At 41.6% G+C, this 19236-nt stretch overlaps 1 protein-coding gene across 9 annotated transcripts in view; it reads left to right on the top strand.

The window, feature by feature from the left end:
- Positions 1–19236, top strand: part of PCDH15 (protocadherin related 15) — a 682309-nt gene that overhangs the window by 285014 nt on the left and 378059 nt on the right. For all 9 annotated transcript variants that reach the window (XM_085229238.1, XM_085229233.1, XM_085229230.1 and 6 more), the window contains one exon: positions 3030–3091. The gene's annotated coding sequence lies outside the window, so the exon portion shown is untranslated. The remainder of the gene's footprint in view (positions 1–3029; positions 3092–19236) is intronic.

The raw sequence follows: 19236 nt of genomic DNA on the forward strand, positions 1-19236 counted from the left end.
TGCTATTGTTGTTTTTTTTCTCTAATTTTCTGCGTAACCAAATGTGCAAGATTTCTGAGGTAAAAGACCATGAAATAGAGCAAATCTCTCTCAATCCTGCCAGCTGCTGCTGCTGTTCTCTGCAAGGAGTTGCAGGGCAGCAACTGGAAGGAGGCCTGGTGGGCTGAGAGAGGGCAGAGCTGATACAAGAAGGCAGTGTTGGTTTTTATTCCTGTGGATGCAGTCTGAAAAGTACTGCCTTCGGATTCTGAAGGATCAGGATTTTGCGCCGGGAAAGCCTCACCTGTGGTAGGTTTCAGCTTCCTGTCTGGCAGGACAGAGATCGTCACTGCTGTACTTCACTGCTTTAGTCTTTCAGCATGAATTTCCACAAGTTAATTCTTGCAAGCAGGGCCTTTCCCCCCCCACATTCTGCACCATGAGGTGATGTGTGTAGTCTGAATGTCTGGGAGGGACAATGCAAAGTAAGCCAAGCCAGTGACCTCCCAGTGCCGGTGGTTCAATTTGTACTAAGCTGAAATTTGTGTGCAAAACTGCATATTTAAAACATAAACATTTATATTTGCTCGTTTGGTTCAAATGAAAATCTGCTTTGTTACTACTGGAATGCAGCACGGCTCTGGGATTACTCCCAGAGGAGCAAGCTGTAAGCAGATAGAGAAGCTGGATCTGTTAAAGAAACTTAGTTTGTGTACAATTATGTGGTGGTTTTCCAGTGCTGGAGAGAGCAAGTCATGTCCTTTGCTTGCATGCTGTTCTGTGATCTGCTTTTGGAGGTGCTCTAATTCTGTGTGCTTGGGCAGTTTGTTCAGCGTGAGGAAGCCTGTGTGCCTGGGGGAGGCAGTGACTGGCTTGCACTCAAGCAAAAGATTTCTGTAAGCAAGAGTGTTAATGAGGTTACAGAGCAGTAGAGGTATTTTTAATTGTGCCTCCCAGGCAGCCCTCTTCTTGTCCATTTAGCACCTGCAGAGGTGCTACTGCTGCCATTGGTAAGGTGAAGCCCAGCACCTTTCCACGGTCCCCAGAGCAAGATGTGGTCTTTGATCTCAGAAGCAGTGTAGCCACTTGTATCAGGAACACAACTTCTGTGTGATTTAGATTACATCTGAGATGTACTGGGTAATGAGAGACTCTGATTGGCATTCATTAGTTAGGTCAGCACCAGCCTTCCTGCTTAAATCGAGGATTCAGCCTCTCATCCCTCTTGATTCTTTGTGGTTGGCAGGGGAGAATTTTGCCAGCCATTCAGACTTTGATTTAATCTTTTTGAAGAGTACTTACAGGCAACTGAGAAATCGGTGTAAAGCTGCTTAGTAAAATAGAAGCAGCCTTCTGAATGGAGGATCTCGTGACAAATGCCATGTAACCTTTTTTAGCTTTAAAGAACACAAACTCTGATTTCAGAAGAACCTGAACTAGCAGCTCTTCCATCCTCAGAAATGAAGTATACACCCTGAGTATATGTACTATTGGTACACACAGCTGGAGGCATCTATGCTCGCTGTTGGAAATCTAACAACATTTACAGCCTGCCCAGGGCTGTCTTGACCCAGAGCTACTGCTACAAGGTCTTGACACACATCTGTTTCTTCTTTCCCTTTTTCTGAGATTTTATTTTTATTTTTATTTTTTTTTGAATCACAATAGGTTCTTTCTCGCCTTTTCTATTTGTTTCTTTTATTTTCACTTTTGACTACTACTTGTTTTTGTGCACTCCTTACCTGTTCATTTCTATGGAAAGAAGTCTGTAGGCAGAGTGCTGTCACCAAGAGGGGCTTTCTCCAAGAGAAAAGGGTTTTCTCCAGGCTCCATCAGCAGCGCTGCTTCCTATCACATTGACGTGTGACTGATATGGGTAGAATTTGGCAGGCTTTAGGGAAGCATTAGTGAAAACTGTCATTGAGGATGTATCTCTAAGTGCTTGATTTTAGAAGTCCAATATATACCCATTTAATTTCTTCAGTTAGAATTAAGGTAACTTTTGGCTGTTGAATTGCTTTTTTTTTTTTTTTTTTTTTTTTCCCCCATCATTTATTCAATCGCTTTAAGCAGAAACTTAGCTTTGGGCCTGATTGTTTTTTTTTCCAGGTGTTTGCTAACAGGGTTTGCATATGTCCTAAAACCCAAACTGCAAACAGTGCAGTATGTTTCACAGCATCTTTGCACACTCTTCATCCACTGGTGACAGGATGAGGGGAAATGGCCTCAAGTTGTGCCAGGGGAGGTTTAGGTTGGATATCAGGAAAACCTTCCTTACAGTAAGGGTTGTGAAGCACTGGAATGGGCTCCCCAGGGAGGTGGTTGAGTCACCATTCCTGAATGTGCTTAAAAACCATTTGGATGTGGTACTCAGGGACATGATTTAGTGGAGGGCTGTTAGAGTTAGGATAGGATGATTAGGTTGTGGTTGGACTCAATGATCTTGAAGGTCTTTTCCAACCTGAGTGATTCTGTGATTCTATATCCATCTGTTTTTGTGAACGTGTGCAGGTTTGTAGGCTGTATGAGAAAACTGCCTTTTATTGGGCTTTGTAACAAATTGAGTCAAATCTGTTTTCCTTTTTGGCTCTGTAGCAAGCGTTGGAAGACCTCTAAGTTCACATGGCAGCCCAGAATGCTCTTTCTGACCCTGCACAGACCTCCTCTTTTGCTGTCTGTTCCATTTCGCTAAGCTCATGCTGTTTCTGTAAAAGTGTCTGAATTATGTAAGTGGATCTTAGTAAATGCACTAAGGTTTGTGGTGAGAGAAAATGGCCGATGTTACTGTTCAGCTTTGTCTGACACACTGAGAAAAAGATTTGGAGGAAATAAATGGACCTTAGAAAGGTGGTGCAATCTGGGGTGCAGAGTTGTTTGCTGTGGTATGAAATCAATGGCAAATGGCTTCTTGGAAAGTCTCTCCCTGTTGCCCTCCCCGTGCACCTTAGTCTTGCTTCTAGGATGGAGCAGTTAGGGATAATCTTAGCCAAATTAGTTGTGTTCTGTGAAATGAGCATGAGTAACATCTTCCCAATTTTTCATCCCTGTAGGACATCTCTCTGTGACAGTGCAGCGTACTTGGATGGAGTATGAAGAGGGCTCAGAAGTTCACGTAAGTCTGTGTATTACAAATGCAAATGTATTTTTGACATTTTGAGAGCATTGAGGAGTCTAGATGGAGTGACAGCACATTGCTGACTGCACTGCGTGGTATCTTTGGAGATGTTTGGAGGGGCCTTGGGTACTGCGGGGATGGGGTCTGCTTTCCCCCCGCCCTGGTTAGGGAAGGCCAGGAGGCCTGCAAGGTCTGTGGGTGCCCTCGGGCCCCTAACATCAAGTGATCAAATGTTAACACACACTTTGTTGAGTTCTTGGTCCTTAATGTTCTTAGATGCATTAACACATCTGTTCTGCATTCCAAAAATAAGCAGAATATTAATGCGTGGTGAGGACAGCTCTACCTGCAATAATTGCATAGCTGATTTCAGCTGTGTAAAGCCATAGGATGTTACTAAAGCATGAAATGGTATAATGGTAGGCTGCTGCTTTATTGATTGCCATTCTTGCTGTTCAAGAAAAGGTCGAATATACAGCACATACCCTGTTGTTTCAGTCTGACGTAGCCAATTTAAGTTCATTTTGCATATTTCTGTTGGTAATGGCTTCATTGTATAAGCCGTATTGAAAAGAATAATGAAGCTACTAACAGTACGCCTTAATCAATGTCCAATATGTGCACAAAAATCCAACTGGAATTATCTGAGACGGCCTTCTGTTGTAGTTTGTGGCTATTTTGAGATGAATCTGAATGTTAGTATCAGACTGTGGTAGACTGACTAAGCAACTTAGCTTGACTTCATTTTATTTTGGCTTAGTATGGCTTTTTGTAGGAAAGAAACTGCTGTGTTTGTGAGCATGATGGGTGTAAGATGGCCTGCTGTGTATTTTAGTTAAAGTCAAAGGAAGATGTTCAGCTTCAAAGGGAACATCAATGGCTGGAGCAGTGCTGTAAAGTCTGTCAGTGCAAGCTGCAACGGAGCGTAGCATTGGGGGCTGGCAAAATTCTGTTGAATTAATCCATAAATCCATATAATTACCTGGAAGGCTTTTGGTAGGAGGGAATAATTAGAGGAGATTCCAATTTCTAAAATTATATTTAATGTTCCTGGCTATTTCTGGTACTTTATTTTCTTTTATTCACTGCCCTCTAGAGGTCTTGCAAATGAAATTAGAAAAAGAGAAAACAAGGTTACAGCAGCGACTGTCTCTGTCTGGTGCTGCTATGCAGTGGCTTGTATGACCCTTTAAGGTAATTGCATAGGTGCTCCTAGAGCTTAATTGAAGTTTCCCACCCTAGCTAGGAAGGAAAGAAAATATATTTACAACGGGAGAAATCCCAATTTTAAGATAGCAACTGGCAGTACCAGTTTTGACATGTAAAAAAGCAGCTACATGGCTTTTCAGGTGCCTGCTTTATTACAGCAGTAAGATGGCTTAAAGTTGCCAGTGCATCACAGGTTTGTCCACTTATTCCTTTTAACTTGTTTGCATTAAAAGCACGTTTTGGGGAAGAGATTATGTATGAGCTCTCCTCTACCTGCTTTCAGGAATTAGTTGTCTTGGTAGCTTGGATACTGCCATCAAGGATCTTCTGGCAAGGGCGGGTGGGCAGCAGCATGGTGTGACAAAGTAAACTTCACTTCTTGAAGGAACTTATCTGAAAATATAAATGCTGTCTCTAAAATAAATGAGGGTTTCAATGCAAGCTTTGCTGCATGCATCGATGCAACCTAAGAAATGAATATAAATGCGTATTTAACTCTTTCACCCTTGGTTCACTGGAAGCTGTCATCATGTGCATCGCTTGGCATGAGTGCCTGCAGTTCTATTTCTTAGCACATTAAGGAAATTCTAGTGCTTCTTGGGTTTGTGATTGATTGAGGAAAGCTGCTTTCTTCTCTCTACGTGCTATGAGGATGGATAGTGATAGGACAAGGGGAATGGTTTTAAACTGAGACAGGGGAGGTTTAGGTTAGATATTAGGAGGATGTTTTTCACCCAGAGGGTGGTGAGGCACTGGAACAGGTTGCCCAAGGAGGCTGTGGATGCCCCATCCCTGGAGGCATTCAAGGCCAGGCTGGATGTGGCTCTGGGCAGCCTGGGCTGCTGGTTGGTGACCTGCACATAGCAGGGGGTTGGAACTGGATGAGCATTGTGGACCTTTTCTTTTCAACTCAGACCATTCTTTGGTTCTATATGCTTTTGTGAGGTGGTTTTAGGGCGCTGTGTTTATCCTCAGGGTGAAGCAAGTGGCAGCTGCTTGGAGCAACCCTTCTCCTGGCTCAAGTGGGCAAGATGTAGGGAAAGCACAGCCCTGCTGTGGAACTGGGGCTTGCTTCAGCATGAACAACCAGCAGGGATGCCGGTGGGGTTATTTTTGAGGACTGAGTGCACTTCAGGTTGAAATGGTGCTGAGGACCTGCTGCCTGTCCAGCAGAAGGATGCGTCTCTCAGCTTTCAAATCTGACTGCCAAGAAGTCCAGTTGTTGAGTTTCCATAGCTCACTGCAGCGGACAACCTTGTGCTATACGTGGGGATGATGATGGTGGCTGCCTCAGAAGCACTTGGCTGGCCAGAACTGCCACCCTCCTGTGGAGGCATCCTGATTCATCCATATCTCTGTCTTAAAGATTAATCATGGATCTCTGATGCTGTAATTATATAGCCCCTACGGATTTATATATGATACTTATCTCCATGATTTGTCTCTCCTGTGTACGTCCATAAATTTATTATCCTTGTTCAAGGGTAGTTTTATAGACTCAGAAATCAACTCAAGTTCAAATTTCAATCTCGGCACTGGGCAGTTCTTCCCCAGTGTGAATTTATTCCTTAACTTTAATCTGAAATGGAGAGCTATCTTATCAGTTACTGCAAGCGTACAGTGGCACAAGGAAAGCCAAGATAACTGGGTGGGCTTTATTCATCAGAGCTCGCTGCTCTGGTTTCTGCTGCTCAGAATCAGCTTTGGTTTTTTGTGGTGTTTTTTTGTTTGGTTGGTTGGTTTGGTTTGGTTTTTTTTTTTTTTTTTTTTGGAAACAGTTTTGGTAGTTGAATGTTGAAAAATAACGTACGTTGATTTGCAGCTTTGCGTTGTTCCTCCTAATTTTCCAATTGATAGGGAATTTGGTGCCTCGCAGAAGACTTGAGCATTTGGAGTCATTTCTCAGAGCAGAGTATTGGCTGATTTGATTTGTCTGGAATCAGAAAGGGGTTTTGTTTAGTTGTGTTTTTTTCCTTAACTTAGTGGGAGCGGAATTCTAGTGAGGTTGGTTTTCTTGCGAGTTAGCTTTTCTGCTCACTCATTTCCCTCTCGTGTGTAGGTCCAGTGTATTCTCCATGCTCCATTGACTGATTTCTCTCTCCATTTGCTCTTTCTGCATTCACTATCTTGGCTAGAATTGCCACTAAAATTGCCACTTTGTACTTGCAACAGCCAATGACTTCTATGGTCATTAGCAACTTGGCAGATTGCTGACCTGGAATTAGGTACTTCCTGTATGTTGGTGAACCTGAACCAGCCCTTGCTCCAGGGCTGGCAGCCTAGAGTTGTTCTCTGCCTGCTGTCAGCAACCCCCAGAGCAAACCAAGCTGCTACTGGGTGCTTTTGGAAGGGCTTTAGGAAAGTAGGAATTCAGCAGGTTGGCTTAAATTCTGAATAAAGCAGGCATGATTAATAGCTCTAGGATGAAAATATAGATTTATGTTGTTTAGTCAGATATTTTTTTTCTGCAGCTTTTCCTGCAAGTGCTGCAAAATGCAGGTGATGAGGCAGGCTGCAAACCTGACAGTGTGCAGAGATAACAGGCTGCACAGAGCTGCGGATGCTCAGTGTTTTAGAAAGCCTATTATCTGATCTCTTCAGTGTACATATTCTCATCTTTAATGTACTGAATAACGGTGAATGGATTTATTTTCCTGCTCTGGTAGTTATGGACTTAATATGTGTGTAACTCCTTGTGATTTCTCACCCTTAAGGGAGGCTGGGTGAAGAAGGTAGCTCAGAAAGGCTGTGGCCATCAGCTGCTGTTTTTGTTCCTTGTCTTAGAAGCATTAGGTTCGTGTGCACCAGGACAGTGACCTGCAGTAAACAGCAGCAGGTTGTGCACAGGTGGCACATAGAGTCAGGGGTACAAAGCACACCGTAACTATGTCGTCCATTTCATTAGCACTGATTTAAGTTTGTTGGGGTTTCTTCATTAGCAAATTTTGTTATAGAAATGTTAGCAAATGTGTTATAGAAACAGCATGGAATATTCAGAAATTCATAAATGCATGTTGTTATGCTATATAAAGCATGTCATTGTCTACTTTGATGACATAAAAAATATATGCAGTGCTGAAAAGCCGTTACTTAAAAGCGTTCAGTATTAAATGGAAATGGAGAGATGTCATCGTGTCTTTTGTGAGCTGGTGGTACACCAATAGTTCCAGTCTTGGTGCTGTAAGGAACTGTTCATGATTTCATAAATAAACTTTTTTCTACCCTACAGTATGTTTGAGTTTACTTCAGAGCCTGGAAGGATGAGTGCAGAAATGTTACTGGGAAGCTGTGGGATATGGATTGTAGAGTGGCCAGAGGCTTTTGCTGCATCGTACAGGCATACCTCCAGGGATGAGTAGTGCTCAGCTCAACTCTGCAGGGAAGTCTGCAAATGCTCTCAAATCCAGGGGTAAGGATGGGAGAGAATAGTGCTGAGCTGTGACGCACTTGTTTGTGTCCCTTGCTCAGTCTCTAGTATAAACAGATATATCAACAGTTATTTCTCAAGCAGAACTGTAAAATAAAACAACAGAACACGATGGGTAGGTTGAGAGCATTATGAAGATGTCAGTCCTTTCCACTTTATTTCCTTGCTCTATTTAGAGTTTTATGTCAGCATATGCGTATGAACAGGAGAGACAATACAGGCAAATGACCTAAGGAAGAATATCATTTGCCACCTCTTGTTTTACGGATTGCCTAGGCATACCTTGTTAAAACCATCCCACCGTGGATTTCTCCAGTAATGTGAAAAAGAATTGTAATGTGCTAGAGTGAGAGGTCCTAAGCGTTCTGATTTTGCAAGCAGAAGTATCTCCAAGAAACTCAAGGTCTGTCAGTTCAGTTTCTGTACTGAACTTCACCAAATCAAAGCCTTGAAAGTGTTCTTGTTTAAAGAAAAAGCTATTGCTGGGAGGCAGGATGCCTGCAAGAGAGATGAAAGTATGAGCAGATTATTTTGTATATTGGTTCCATGCTTTCTTCGAGATTTTAGTGTCGAATATTTTTAGCTTGTTTAATTACTGGTATAATCAAAGTCATAGGATAATGATAGCATCCTTAGATGCTGAGTAAGGAGCACTCTGTGTCAACTCCGTTAATGTAATGAGACGCTGATGTTGCAAATAGCCTGCTGAGCATTTGAAGAGAACTTGCATGGTGAGTCTGGTTATTGCTGAGTGTACAGTGAAACCTTGCAACCCCCTGGAGCTGGTTGTGGGTGCAGCCCCCTGCATTCTTCTGTTGTGGTTGGCTTGCTGCAGTGTTTTGTTGCTCCAGTGTCGCTCCGTGCCAATGAAGAAAGAATAGATACTTAAATTTCAACCCCGAGGTGATTCCAGCAACATGAGCAGAATAAGGGTTTTAAGTTGTTTGAAACAGCTAAATAAGTTCAAGAGGTTTTGTGCATGCATGTTAATGCCTTAATGCCTAGGTCAAAGACAAGTAGAAAGGGGAAATAAAGTTGTGTAATTGTTCTGTCAACTGGCAACAAAACAAATGTTTTGGTATAGTCCTTGGAGTGAAGCTTCTTGTTTCTTCAGTTTAATAACTCAAAAACCTGTGACTGTAATTTTCTGCTGTGCAACTCGCTGGCATTAGAAATTAAGTTCTGTCTATTCATTTCTGCACCTGTGAACCACCAAGTGTGCTATTTCTGATAGATAGGAAAGGACCTCTGTATTTCTCTGCAGCAGAACGTTGCTTCTGACAATCACTATGAGGTAGGCAACAAGGATGTGTCATTTTAGAGGGCAGGTTCAATGCAGAGGATTTCTTTTTCCATTGTTTTATTTCACTAAATAATGATGAAGTAGCTGAATGTTGCGCAAACGGTTTTGGGTGGTGTAAAAGAAAGTTCTGCCTGTGGTATTTTTCTGTGAAAAACTTTCTCAAAACATGTTTCTCTAACTAGCACAAAATGCAGCTCAGGTGCTGTACTATTCAGAAGTTTTTCTTGAAGTGGAATCTCTATTTCGTGGGTTTTCCAAAATCTCCATCTCATTGAGTTGCTTCTTGAATTGCATGACCCTTACTTTTCAGCCCAAGAAGTGCCAGCAGAGTGGGTTATTTTGGGAAGCTATCCCAGTTTAATACCAAAGAATTACTAACCATAATTCAGAGCAGTACAAATAACTATTTATTATGTCTTGACATCTCACTGTGACCCAGATGTTTCAGGCTTTTAAAGCTATCTAGGTGAAGGCTGCTCTACTTCTGTTGCCATAATATTTTCCAAATTTACTTTATATCAACCTATCTAGCAACTCCAAGATGAAATGGGAGTTTTAAGCCTCAAACAGGAATCTGAATTTTGATTTATAAACGGTTGCAGTGTAATACACCAAGTCCTACTAATGACATTTACTTCGTGTAGGTTAAGGAGGGGGGGGGGGAAAAAAGAACAACACCTTTTTGAGCTACCTGTAGCCAACTTGATAGTTTCAGTAAATCAAGGAAATTGTTTCTTTATGTCAGCACTTTGTGTGCTCAGTAATTCTTCAGTGAACATTACAAGGAACGCTTTCCTGTAGCCTAGTGTTAACTTCTCTAATTTATTACTGTTAGTGAGTATTTTAGTTCCATTTTTCATGTTGTACATCTGAGAATGTGTTGGAATTGGGATTAAGTTAGAAAGCTGTGCTGTTCTGCCTCTTGTGGTGGTGTTCTTCGCTTTTGGCTGAATCTGCCCTACCACTGGCATAGGGTGATGCCACACTGCAGTTGTGCCTGGGAGGTGCAGGGAACGGGATGGCTGTGGTTGGAGGCCTCCTCTGTTCCTAGGTGTGGTGCATCTACCTGTGCTGCCCTCCCAAAAGTAGGGGCATATTGCAGGTCTCGTGCAGTGTGGATAACCATGAGGTACTTAACATGCTTAACTTTTTGGTCCAGTAGTGACCATTGAGAGTATTTATACACAGCTTTTTCCTTATATCTCTCCCTATTTAAAAGGGGAGGAGAAAAAAAAAAAAACAAAACTACCTTCTGATGGCAGGTTAGGTTTTATCAAAATTAAGTTTTCACTATAGTTTAAGATAGTAAGGAACCTCTTTTGCTAACTTGCACCCTAAGCTTTCCAGAACACCACTCAGAGTGAGAGCCTGAGACCAGTTGGTAGAAAGCAGGCAGAGAGGAGAACCTGTAATGAATCAGGATAAGCTTATTTCTTTTTATCTTTTCAAATACTGTTGAGTATTCCTTCTTTTTTAGATGCAAATGAGGGCATTACTTCCCTAATCATTTTTTTTTTTTAAGTTTTATAACTTAATGTTGGTGCCCAGAAATCATGGGTACTATCTGTAAGTAAGAATTCAATTATGAACCTTTCAGGTGCATGGAATACCATGTAGGAAGTGATCTGCTCATGTCACAAGTCATCTTCTCAGCAAAAGGCTAGATTTAGTTCTCTTTGTTGCAGTTCAGAGAAAGCCAAAATTGGTCTTTTTTTTTTTTTTATTATGAGCTTAATTTTCTGTTCCTCCGTTGACTTTTGTTGCTATGTTTTGAGACATTTGACTAGGCATAAGCTGCAGTCACTTAATTTCACAACGCAGGCAACGCATCAGAAGGGCTCACTGTTGAGTATTTATGTGATATTCTTCCATGCTAAAACCACACACTGGAGCACTGCTTGATTTTACTCATGTCTGACTTTTCCGTCGGTCTTTTTCAGTACCCAGAGTAGCCATCTGTCATACTGAGATAACTTGGGCCCCTGCTGAATAACATTAATGTTGGAAAATTCAGTCTAGTTGAATAAAACTGCAAGACAGGCATTTCTACATAAGTCTTTCTCAGAAAAAAATGTATCCGAACTGCATCCTTTGATGTACGTGTAAAGCAGGATCTGCCCACTTCTGTAATAGGTCCAACTCAAATGCTTTTCTGTAATAATGACTTTCTTTCTTTTGGTAAAGGAGATTGGTGCTGATAACAGCTTTTAATTTTACCCCTGAAATTTGGGGTTATTGACTTAGGTAACAAACATCAAAGATGCCTGGTACCAAGTTTTTCTCCCTACCAAATTTCTCTTTGAAGTTGTTATCAAAGCTAGCGGCTCTGCAATCGATTTCAGCAACAGGACCAACAAGTATCCTGCATGGAAGTAAAATCTGAGATTTGGCATTAGCAGATGCGTACTCTTTCTAAATACTTGTGTTTCCAGTTGTTGTGATTATCATCTGTTGTAGGCCAGCATTATTCAGTCTAGCCAGCAAGGATTGTCAGCTAATAAGTTTCTTTATGATGCAGAGGAAATTGAAGTAGATCGTGTATGGGTGAGGTCTGTAGTGAATTGTAATTAACGCACAAAGAAGGGAGAAAAAGGAAATGATTGGACTTCAGACTTCTGAAAATACTTCGAAAATTGCTCAATCTAGAAACTTTTCCCTGCGCACCAGAGAAAAGGACGTCAGGAAAATCTTTCTTCTGCTTGAGGGCTGGTAGTTTTGTGCTGGCTTTCTGGAATGTCTCAAGTTATGCTGCAGGAATGGTGGTGGAAAGCAGCTTGCCTGCTTTCTGTGACATCTTGTAAAAGCATTTGGTTGAAGCACAGTCCTTGGAATACAGGTCTGTATGTAGTTAAGACACTTCTTGTTTTGAAGTTAAAATGAGATTGTTGCATTGGGAAATATGATGAGATGTGTCTTTTTGTATGAAGATTGCATTTGTTTAGTATATTTTTGTTTTTAAGTTAGTACTGAAGGTAGCAGTTAGATAATGTATTTACCAGTTCTTAACAAGCATATAAAATCTGAGGAAGCCAGACTTTGCAGAATTTAGCATTAGTGAATGTATAAAACTGCCAGGTCACTGCAATACCTACATGTATTCTTCCAAACTTGGAGAAAATAGATGCATTCTTCCATGGTGGCATTCAAAATCTTTGCTTTAAGCATCTATTTAAAAAGCTGTGAGCATAGGATGACCTGAGTTGAAAAGGACCACAATGACCATCTGGTTCCAACCCCCTGCTATGTGCAGGGTCGCCAGCCAGCAGCCCAGGCTGCCCAGAGCCACATCCAGCCTGGCCTTGAATGCCTCCAGGGATGGGGCATCCACAGCCTCCTTGGGCAACCTGTTCCAGTGCCTCACCACCCTCTGGGTGAAAAACTTCCTCCTAATATCTAACTTGAATCTCCCCTGAGCACTGTGGTGGATGACTTGTGAGCATCAGAGGTGTCTGGGACAGCCCAGTGACTATTAGTTGACATACATACACACTTTTACATGAAAAGCTTTCCTGTGTTCTGAACAGATAGCATGTCTGTTGGAAAATGATGCAAGTATGTGGCAAAGAACACGAAGAAACAAATGTTGAAGTTGATGCTAAGCCATTGATGGTAGGGGATGCAGGAGGACTTGGATCCTGAGCACCTGGATGAGGAAAATGATTGCCACAGAATCCAGTGTGGCTGAAAAAGTAAACTGCGGGTGCTCCGAAGCCATGTTTAGGCTGGTCTTTTGACTGAGTGTCCTGTGGCAGTCATAAAGAAAACATCTAACGCTGGACTTACTGGGGGGGAGGGGAGGGTGAGCACAATAGCCAGTATTGTGGTAATGAGCTGTATGTGGTGCCATTTTGGTCACTCACTTTTGAGTGACCAATTTTTAACTGAAGATTTGTTAAAAAGCAGGGGAAATAATTACAGGGAGCGGCAACAGAGGGTAAGTGAAAACTGAGTGATACAAGAATAGAGTAGCACAAAATCTTGCTCCCATGATTCCTGTGAAGCAGGCAGTGCATCTACAAGATAGCAGGGTCCAGGTAAACTAGGGAAGCCGTTCTTTCTCTGGGAGCTCCTGGAAGGTGCTTTGAAGGGGAAAATCCATTAAAGGCCATTCTCTGTGGGGACGCAACCTTGACTTCAGCAAGTCTGAGCAGCAGCTGGCTGGAGATTACTGTGAGCAGGAATCACTCATACTTTCTGTTGTTGCTCTCTTCCCTGGGCTTGTCTTGCAAGCACCAGGCAGAGGCAACGCGGCATGGCAGAGTTCTCCTCTATCCTATGCTTTGCTTTTAATAAAGCAACTGATGTACATAAATTAGGGTACGCACAAGTTGCAAATCTTTGCTGAGCGTCTTCAGCCTATGGCTTAAATTTATCTTTTGTAGCACAGGGCTACGAGCATGTTGTTAGCAGTAGAATTTATAAGGTAGTCGTAATTGAAATGTGAGGATTTATTCAACACAAGATTGGGATTAAAGCAAGAAAGATTCAATACAGTAACTCAAAGCTTGATGACGGTGCAGTGTGATAGGTGGGAAAGCAGTTACAGTGATTAGAAATCCATTTGGCAAAGTACCATGGTCTGAACATTGTGCAGCAGTGCAGGATGAAAGATAGAGCAATGAGATGATGAAGGGCTTCTTTTGATTAAACTGGGACACAGCTTGCCATGGTAGCATACCATCTCACTAGGGATGCTGCTGTTTGCCTCGGGTACAGTAACTCCCTATCATGACTAATTTCCAACAACTTAATGTTGATATGTAATTGACAGAAGTATAAATAGAAAGTAACAATGAGAATGTGGTTAAGTTAGAATCAGATAATCTGATTCTAGACCAAATTTTTGCGGGTCTTTGTTGGGAGTCTTAATGGTCAAAAATATGCAAGAGAATGGTGTGGAAAAGCAGAGTCATAGAATCACTCAGGTTGGAAAAGAACTTAAAGATCACTGAGTCCAACCACAGCCCAACCATACTACCCTAACTGTAACAACCATCCGCTAAGTCATGTCCTTGAGCACCACATCCAAACGGTTTTTAAACACAGCTGGGGATGGTGACTCAACCACCTCCCTGGGGAGCCTATTCCAGGCTTTAACCACCCTCTCTTTATAGAGGTTTTTCCTGATATCCAACCTAAACTTAGCCTGGCACAACTCAAGGCCATTTCCCCTCGTCCTGTCACCAGTGAGAAGAGACCAGCCCTGCTCTTGCTGTAAGCATCTTTCAGATATTGGAAGAGAGCAATAATGTCTCCCCTCAGCCTCCTCCTCCCCAGACTAAACAGCCCCAGTTCCTTCAGTCTCTTCTTGTAGGCCATATTCTCCAAGCACTTCACCAGCCTTGTTGCCCTTCTCTGCACCTGCTCCAGCACCTCCATGTCCTTTCTGCACTGAGGTGCCCAAAACTGAGCACAGCACTCAAGGTGAGGTCTCACCAGTGCTGAGTACAGGGGCAGGATGACTTCCCTGGTCCTGCTCACCACTCCATTCCTGATACAAGCCAGGATGCCATTGGCCTTCTTGGCCACCTGGGCACACTGCCCAGCCGACTGCCCATCAGTACAACTATGTCCCTTTCCATCAGGCAATTTTCTAGCAGCTCCTCCCCAAGCCTGCAGGGTTGCCTGGGGTTGTCGTGGCCAAAACGCAGGACCTAACACTTGGCCCTATTAAAACTCATACAGTTAACCTTGGCCCATCAATCCAGTCTATCCAGGTCCCTCTGTAGTGCCTTTCTCCCCTCAGACAGACCAACAATTCCTCCCAACAAGGGAGGGAGTGTTATGTTAGGAGAAGTATATATACATGTTTACACAATGTATATATGTTTGTATATGGTACATAAAGATTTATAACTGAATTCTACTCAGATTTGTCATTTCCGATCCCAATCTGCTTCATCCCCTCAAGTTTCCAATGTAGACAAATGCAAGAAGTAAGTTCCCCACATCTAACGAATGGCTTCCCAGCTCTTTACATCAGCATCATGACTGCTAGCTGCCCTGCTGGCAGAATCCGACTTAAAAGCAAGGTAACAACTATCATACCTCATTATCTGAAATGCTTTACAAGGATGGCAAGTTCTCACCAGTATAAAGGAGTGAAAGCAGTAAGTTAGAAACTCCATATACAATTGCTTTTATAAAGTAAAATGAGTGGTACAGAACTTGGCACATAGAGATATAATTTCATGAAGAAACATATCTCTTTTTCATTTTATAACTTACATTCAAGTCAAAACGCAACGCAAAGGCAATGAAGGGAAATGACTAGAATAACAGAAGATATTGACTGAGAATTCAAAAAATAAAAAAAGATGATGTTAAGAATTATCTTGTATCTTAATCAAAATGATCAGAATTGCCCATTAGAGCCAAACCTCATCATGATTAAGCAATTCCTTAGAAATTAATTAAAGTATTTGTAATCTGCAAAAGCAAATAATTGTCTTTGCTATATCGCTGAACTTAGGAAAAGACTAGGAGCAAGAGAGGAGCTAAAGTCTTGTAGCTACTGATACAGACATCTCTCTAAGCTATTGTGATTGTGCTTCCACAGAATAGATGTTCTACGTGCTATTGAAACAGCATATGAATAGATCTGATCTCCACCCCAAATCCTTTTTTTCCCTGCCACTTTTATTGACTGAAGTAACGCCTTGTTCTCTACTGATTCTGTTTGACACCCCTGCCAAGAGGATGGCTTTTATTTCCATCTCCTTAGATACTACTTGCAGGGCATCACAGTACTACGAGAGGAGAGCCATGGCCAGGTGAGCAAGAAAGGCAGCATAGTGCAGGTCTCTTATTTAAACACAGCTCTGAGAATTCAAGTTTATAACTCCACAGCACTTCTCTTCTAAGGATATTTAGCATTTGCATCCATCTCTTTTTTTTTATATTCAAAGGTTTTTGTTTCTATTCAGAAAGTTCTTTTGTGCTTATATAGTTTTGATTTACTCTGAAAACCGGATTGAGTTTTACTGTAATCGTAAAGACTGTTATAAGAAAATAAAAAAGCAATCTTCTTTTTCTGTACCTTCCTATGTAAGCTTATATAACCAGACTAACCCTCTACCTATCCGCAAGTGGTGAGCTCTAATGAAATGCAGAGCGGGTTAAGGAAGGTTATTTCAGTGCCTGGATTCATCACATTCCCCATCATCAGTCCAGCTCTTAACTCAAATTTGGTACGTCTGTTGCCAAGTAATCCCACTGAGGTAGCTATGTATAACTGGATTGTCCCAGTTAATGTACTCACTGTATACTCATTGAGCTCCCCTACAGCTAACAAAGGTTATTTTTTAGTCTCAGAAACAGCTGAAAAGCCCAAAGATCAAAAGTGTGGTACAGGCACGTTAGAAACAAGAAGCTCAGAACATTTCATAAAGTTAGTAAAGACGTGTCCTTAAACCGTCAAGCAATACAAATCACCTACCACACAGCACATTAATCTCCATCTTCTACCACAGTCTTCAGTTTCATGCTTGAAGATTATTCAGGACTAAACTTTTGCCTCGCAAGTCTATTACTTCCTTCCTTCATTTGCTGTGCTGTTATGGAGGCTGTTTTTTTTTTTTTTTTTCTTTTCACGCTGCCAGGATGATGCTCCATTATTTGTTGCTTTATCTCACAGTACGCGCACCTAACGTGCTATTCGTTGTACCACTGCTAGAGCGAAGAGCACTGCACAGAGAGCTTGAGCTGTGTTTTTCTGTTGTTCCAAGTGGACTCCAGGTGGAGAGGTGACAGGACGAGGGGAAATAGCCTCAAGTTGCTCCAGGGTAAGTTTAAGTTAGATATCAGGAAGCAATTCTTTACACAGAGGGTTGTTAAGCACTGTAATAGGCTCCCCAACGAGGTGGTTGAGTCACCACCCCTGGCTGTGTTTAAAAGCCGTTTGGATGTGGTGTTCAGGGATGTGATTTAGCAGAGGGTTGTTAGAGTTGGTTGGTATGGTTACATTCTGGTTGGACTCGATGATCTTTAAGGTCTTTTCCCAACCTGAGCAATTCTATGATTATATTCTTTATGTAAGAGATGTGTCTTATCTGTATAAAGACTATTTTTTTTTCCTGAAATTGGAGAGCATTTGACTAAGAGAAATCAACTTACTCTCTTATGCTCTTGCATTAACTGTTGGTTTTTGTGCAGTGAGTCCTTGAAGACCCTTGAAATGTCTCTTGCCGTTTTCATGTAGTGATGAACATAAAGGGGCCTCCCATTCTCACTTAGTTGTGAAGTCACAGAATTGCGGATTCCATCAGCTTCTCTGCCCTTGACATCTTTTTGATGCTATATGGACCTACACGATGGGTTGAAGGTGACATTGGGTGATTGTGTCAGAGGAGTCAGCATATTGATGGTGCAAATGGTGATGCATTTGGAAATTAAACACTTCATGAATTTAAATCTCCATGAATTTGTACTCAACAGGAACTGTAATGCATTATGAATTGTCACGAGTTAACACATGTCTTGAACTGTTTAATATGGTATTTCTGGATAAGTAGAAATGGAAGCACCTTATGATTCAGGATTAAATTAGTAATGGGAATCCCAAGAATGAAAGTATCTTCTCTATAAAACCTGTGGGTGGAGAGCTTAAATTTGGTTATTTATGCTTCATCAGCTCTGGGAAGCTGGGAGAAGCTTTTAGCCTCTACTTGTATTTAATTTGTCCTCACACATAGCTTATCAAAAGAACCAAGGTCAAAAGGTGTGAATTCATTTTTCTGAGAAAAAGCATACTGCAAGAGTTTCTTATGATCTGTAACTTACAGATCTTTTGGCCTCAATGCATTATTTTTACTTTCTCCATAATATTCCATAATGTTTGACTGAGGACTTTGGAGTTTGAGGTTTCTTTCAGAAGACTTTCAGTAGTGTTAGTATGCTTCACTGACAATATTCTGTGAATTCTGAATGCCGTTTTTCTTTCTATCAGTTGATCGTTTATGAGTAATAAAAGCTAAGTTCTGGGGTTCTCATTACTTTTCAGAAACACACTTAAGTATGTGTAAAAATGCCGAGAGTGCATCCAAAAATGAAACTCGAGAAGTCGCTTACAGAAATAACTGAAGCCTAAAAACACATCTATGCTCCTCTTATGCTTTATTTAATGGAAAGGAATAACTTCCCATGGAAGCTTTTTACCGTCGATCCTGAATTTAAATTCTTGTGAATAGTGTGGAAAGATGAGATGAAATAGTTGAAACATGATAGCCTTCAAAAGAGAGAGGACCAAATCCAAAATGTTTCTTTCCTGGCCAGTAGTAGAGAGTGGATAGTTGCTGTAGAAGTACAAAAGTTGTTTAGAAAGCCTAGATCGTGTCCAGGTGAAGAAAATAGAGATCTAAACTCACAGATTGAACACTGAAGCAGGCCAGGAAAGCTCTGGAAGAGCAATTTGAAGATAGCGTGAGAGGCAATGAGTTCTTTTGTAAATTTGCTAGGTGGAAGATGTTAGCCGCACGATGTTTGTGATCAGTAGCTGTCGTGTGAGAAGGGCAAAAGTTTGGCAGAAAGTAAAATCCCTTGTGTTCCTGTTTGTCCCCAGATATCAGATAGGCTGGGAGAGGTCAAGCTTGTATTCTGAGTGATGCCTAATTTGATGCTCTAATTCTGATCACGTTTGTTATGTGAACCATTGTGATTACCGATTCACAGTAGTGCACTGATTAATTTGTCTAGTGCATTTAAATGGCCTCTCAGGATCACCTTTAAGGAATTTGGCCATGCCCAGTGAGAACTCCCATGGCATGATTAGTGAATCGTATAGTTTATTAAAGCAACGATTTACAGGTTCTTTTGGATTGCCAGGGATAAATATGCTCTTGGCAAAGCACGTGAGGTTAATGAAGAACATGAATGAGTAATACAGACAAACACCAATGTATTAAATTGTGGAGTAGCTCTATAGAGATTTCTCAGTGTCCCGGAGAATCACTTGGCATAGCTGTGTGTCAATCTTACCCAACAGGCATCCTTACAGGAGGGAGGAAAAGAGGCTCTGATCATCACCTGGCCCCAGAAGCCAGTGGTGTCTTCCTGACTTGTCTGTGATACCTTTCCCCAAATTCTTTCTCTCTTTGACCGTTTTTGTATTATTTTCTTGCATTCACGTGGAGTGACTAGGCAAGTATTACTGTTCTGCAAAGGTTATTTTCAGAGAATGCGTTCTTGACAGAAAGATGGAGACCT

This window comes from Meleagris gallopavo, chromosome 8 (genome assembly GCF_905368555.1).
Source record: "Meleagris gallopavo chromosome 8, MGAL_WU_HG_1.1, whole genome shotgun sequence".
NCBI lineage: Eukaryota > Metazoa > Chordata > Aves > Galliformes > Phasianidae > Meleagris > Meleagris gallopavo.